Source organism: Mustela nivalis, assembly GCF_964662115.1.
Source record: "Mustela nivalis genome assembly, chromosome: 2".
NCBI classification, from domain to species: Eukaryota; Metazoa; Chordata; class Mammalia; order Carnivora; family Mustelidae; genus Mustela; species Mustela nivalis.
In genome coordinates, this window is record NC_139021.1 from 70,793,534 (window position 1) to 70,798,710 (window position 5,177).

The 5,177-nt window shown below is 41.6% G+C and overlaps 1 pseudogene across 1 annotated transcript; it reads left to right on the forward strand.

The window, feature by feature from the left end:
• Nucleotides 1-657: 657 nt before the first annotated feature.
• On the forward strand, nucleotides 658-1,961 carry LOC309859298 (mRNA decay activator protein ZFP36L2 pseudogene; annotated as a pseudogene). The gene has a single exon. The product of its transcript is annotated as an mRNA decay activator protein ZFP36L2 pseudogene (transcript).
• Nucleotides 1,962-5,177: the final 3,216 nt, after the last annotated feature.

The window sequence follows — 5,177 nt, forward strand, 5'->3', positions numbered from 1 at the left end:
ATTATTGAAAATATCCTATGGGATTACTCTGACTTACAATTTTGGTTAAAATTGGAGTCAAATCATCACTTTTAAAGTTCAGATTTCTATTTTGGTTGCTTAAGGTTATTCATTAACACTTTAATTAGAAAACTGTGGTAGAGTACACTGTATGATTTAGTTTTAAACCCTCATTCGATCATTTGCCCTATTCTTCATTCTAAAAAAAAGGGAAAATGGGTCTATTGAATATATATTATTTATGATTCATGAGAGCAAGAACTATATCTTCCTTATTTATTGCTGATTTCAAAGCTTAGTACAGTGTCCAACACATACTTAGTTCTCAGTAAATATCAATTAAATGAATTTTTATCTTCCATATTACCTTGCTTCCTAAACCAAATACTAAGAGCTTCACATAACCGCAGCTCTGGTAAGTTTGACACCAGTTTTCCTTGTGGTGTGACATTTATTTTTAGGCACCAACTTACTTATTTAGATTGAAGTTAAAGAAAACAAATGAAATGACAAATGAAAATTACGTGTTGTGGTCCAGCAGTCTGCTAGCTGTCGCGGGCTCCACGCGGGGGGTGGGGGGGTGAGGGGGTGAATGGGTGGGGGGCGGACGGGCCGGGCACCCCCAAGGGGCGGAGGAGAGCTCTTTTTCCTCTGTCCTCTTTCCCCCCACTACGCACTCCCGGGCACCCTCAAACCAGGTCGCGCTGCTTCCCTTTCCCTCTTGCCTCGTCCCCTGGCAAACTTTCGGTCCCTCCCCCGCTGGTCACCCATTATTCTTCGTGGCCGCCCTGAGGGCTCCTCCGGATCTCCCTGCCTGCAATTTGGACCATTACAGGATCCAGAAACATGTCAACCACATTTCTGTCCGCCTTCTACAATATCGACTTCTTGTGCAAGACGGAGAAATCCCTGGCCAACCTCAATCTGAACATGCTGGACAAGAAGGCGGTGGGGACGCAGGTGGTCGCGGCCCCTAGCTCGGGCTTCACGCTGTGCTTTCTCCGATGGCACTGGGCCAGCAACTTGCAGGCGCTCGCCCACCCCGCGCCTAGCCCGGGCAGCTGCTCCCCCAAGTTCCGGGGCGCGGCTAACAGCAGCAGCTGTGGCAGCGGGGCGGAGGGCGGCCGGGTCTCCTATGTCACACTCAAGGAGCCATCATGGGGCGGAGGCACGGCCCTGAAGAACTAGGAGAACAAATTTGGCGGCCAATCGTTCAGCGAGAATGGCGAGTGCAGCCAGCACCTCTTGCACCTGCAGCAGCAGCAGCAGCAGAAGCGGGGCGGAGGCTCCCAGATCAACTCCCAGGCACTACAAGACTGAGCTCTGCTGGCCCTTCTAGGAAAGCGGCACGTGCAAGTATGGTGAGAAGTGCCAGTTCGCGCACTGCTTCTACGGGCTACGCAGCCTGACCCAGCACCCCAAGTACAAGACCGAGCTGTGCCGCACCTTCCACACCATCGGCTTCTGCCCCTACGGGCCGCGCTGCCACTTCATCCACAATGCAGATGAGCGGCGGCCCGCGCCGTGTGGGGGCGCCTCTGGGGACCTGCGCGCCTTAAGCGCGCGGGACACGCTGCACCTGGGCTTCCCGCGGAAGCCGCGGCCCAAGCTGCATCACAGCCTCAGTTTCTCAGGCTTCCCATCGGGCCACCACCAGCCCCCGGGGGGGCCGCGAGTCGCCGCTGCTGCTCAACAGCCCCACGTCGCGCACGCCGCCGCCGCCACCTTCTTGCTCCTCAGCCTCATCCTGCTCCTCTTCTGCTTGGTCCTGCTCCTCTGCCTCCGCAGCCTCCACGCCCTCGGGTGCTGCGACGTGCTGTGCCTCGGCGGTGGCTGTGGCCGCAGCGGCGCTGCTGTACAGCACAGGGGGCGCCGAGGATCTGCTAGCGCCCAGAGCCCCAAGCGCGGCCTCCTCTTTGGTCTTGTGCGCCAGCAACAACGCTTGGGAGAATAACTGCTGAATTTTTAGCTGTTTTGAATTGATTTGCACCAGTGCACCACAACTCAATATGAAAAAACCATTTAACTTATTTATTATTTTGTGAAAAGTATACATTGAAATTTTTGTTCATACTGTATTTATCAAGTATGATGAAAAGCAATAGATATATATTCTTTTATTATGTTAAATTATGATTGTCATTATTAATTGGCAGAATGTGGCGTGTATGTTCTTTTCACAATAATATAGGCCTTTTGTAACTTCACTTGGTTATTTTATTGTAAATGAGTAAAAAAATCTTAATTTAAGAGATTGCATGTAATATTTATTTCATTAATTTCTTTCCTTGTTTATGTAAATTTGGAAAGATTGCATGATTTCTTTACAGAAATCTATCCTGATGCTGTGGAAGTAGTTTGAGGAATATCTTATGAGTTTTCTTAGAATGTATAATGGTTTTAGCTCATCCAACTTTAAAAAAAAAAAAAGTTGACCACATACTTTGCAAGCAGGCTTAAATGTGGAATGTTTTTTGTCATTCCAGCTTTTTAAATTAGCAAGAAGAAAAATGTTTTTTGTTTATCCCACCAATTCTACTGTGACCTACTCTGCATTTAAAGACATGTAGCAATAATGGGGTGGGAGAGTTAGTTTCACAGTGCCTTTGGCCAACTGCACGAAAGGAGAAGATATTTACCACTTTCTAATATAGATCTAAAGTGAAGAGGCCACCTCTTAGTGCTAAGAATGGTATGTAGTACATGAATGTGCCTTGTTTTCACTACAGAAAATTCCAAAACTTGTACTTTTTTTTTTTTTTTTTTTTTTTTTTTTTTTTGCGTGTGTAGGTAGGCGGGAATGCTTTCCTGGACAGCGAATGAATGAGCAGTAGCTTTAGTTTGTATGTAGGTACAGATGGGGCACTATGTATGTATGTACTCGGGACTATTTTGACAGAAGTAGGTTTTTGAATGTAACAAGATAAGTCAACTTGAGTTGTAATCTATTTTGGGGAATCAGTTCACTACAAATTGTGACTGTAAACATTGTACTGTAAATGTTTTGTATTTTTCCCCCAATAAATTTTTTGGGAAAACAAAAAACAAACAAATAAAAAAAAACAACAAAAAAAGAAAATAACGTGTTGTGGACCCATTTAGTCAGTGTTTTATTTATATCAGCCATTCTTAATTTTTTAAAAGATTATTTTTATTTTTATTTTTTTAAAGATTTTATTTATTTATTTGACAGACAGAGATCACAAGTAGGCAGAGAGGCAGGCAGAGAGAGAGAGAGAGAGAGAGAGAGAGAGGAAGCAGGCTTCCTGCGGAGCAGGGAGCCCGATGCGGGGCTCGATCCCAGGACCCTGAGATCATTACCCGAGCCAAAGGCAGGAGCCCAAACCACTGAGCCACCCAGGCGCCCCTAAAGATTATTTTTAGGTTTAAAGCAAATATGAGAGAAAGGTACAAAGATTTCCCTTCTACCCTTGTCCTCCCCACATTATCAACATCCCCCCACCCAGATTAGTACATTGGTTATAACTGAGGACCCCAGATCATTACCACCCAAAGTCCACAGTTTATAATAGGGTTCACTCTTGGTGTATGTTCTGGGGGTTTGGACAAATGTATAATGATATGTATTTACCACTGTAGTATACAGCATTGTTTCACTACCCTAAAATCCTGGTAATTCACCTATTAATCTGTCCCCCAACCCCTGGCAACCACTGATCTTTTTTTACTGTCTCCATAATTTTGCTTTATCCAGAATATCCTTACAATCATACAGTGTATAGTCTTTTCATATTGGCTTTTTTCAGTTAGTAATATGCATTTAACTTTCCTCTGTGACTTTTCATAGCTTGATGGGTCATTTCTTTTTAGTGTTGAACAATATTCCATGGTTTAGATGTATCATAGTTTATCCATTTACCCACTGAAGAACATCTTAGTTGCTTCTAAGTTTTGGTAATTATGAATAATGTTGCTATAAACATTTAAGTATGGGATGGTGGGGGTATAAGTTTCCAAATGCTTTGAGTAAATATCAAGTAATGTAATGACTAGGTTGTGTGGTAAAAGTATGTTCAGCTTGGAAAATAAACAAACAAACACACCAAATAGTCATTCAAAGTGAATCCACTGTTTTGTATTCCCACCAGAATAAATGAGAATTCCTGTTGCTCCACAGCCTTACCAGCCTTTGCTGTTGTCAATGTTCCAGATTTTGGCCTTTCTAATAGGTGTATAGTGGTATCTTATTGTTATAATTCACATTTTCTGATGACATATGATGTGCAGAATTTTTTTTCATGTTTATTTGCCATTTATATCTTTTCTTTGGTGAGGTGTCTGTTAAAGTCATTGGTTTATTTTCAGTCTCTCTCCCCCTCCCCACTTTTTTTAAAAGATTTTATTTATTTATTTATTTGACAGAGAGAGATCATAAGTAGGCAGAAAGGAAGGCAGAGAGAGAGAGAGAGGAGGAAGCAGGCTTCTTGCTGAGCAGAGATCCCAGGACCCTGGGATCATGACCCGATCCAAAGGCAGAGGCTTAACCTACTGAGCCACCCAGATGCCCTTTTTTTTTTTTTTTTTTTTTTTTTTTTTGGTTATTATCCTCTTGAGTTTTAAAAAAGGGTTCTTTATATATTTTGAATAATAGCTCTTTATCAGGTATATCTTTTATAAATATTTTCTCTAAATCTGTAGTTTCTTTTTTCATTCTTTCAAAAATATCTTTCATAGATAGACCAGAAATTAATTTTATTTCATCTTTATTCCTTTCATCAGATTTTTTTTGTTTCTTCATGTAGATTTTGTACTTTTCATATATCTAAATATTTCATTTTTTATGATTCTAATGTAAATGATGTTACATTTTCAGTTTCAAATTTCACCTATTAATTGCTGTTGGTATACAGGGAAGCTATTAACTTATGTACATCAATATTATATCTTAAAACCTTATAATAATCATTTATTAGTTCTAGAATATTTTTATGGATTCATTTGGATTTTTACATAGATAATAATGCCAAACAAGCCTTTTTTATTTCTTCCTTACCTGTCTATATACTTTTAATTTCCTTTCATTATTATACTGCATTAGCTAATACTTCTAGTGCAGTATTGAAAAAGATTGGTGAGAGGAGACACCCCTGCCTTATTCCTGATCTTAGTGGGAAAGCTTCTGGTTTCTCATCATTAAGTATAGTGTTAGCTGTAGA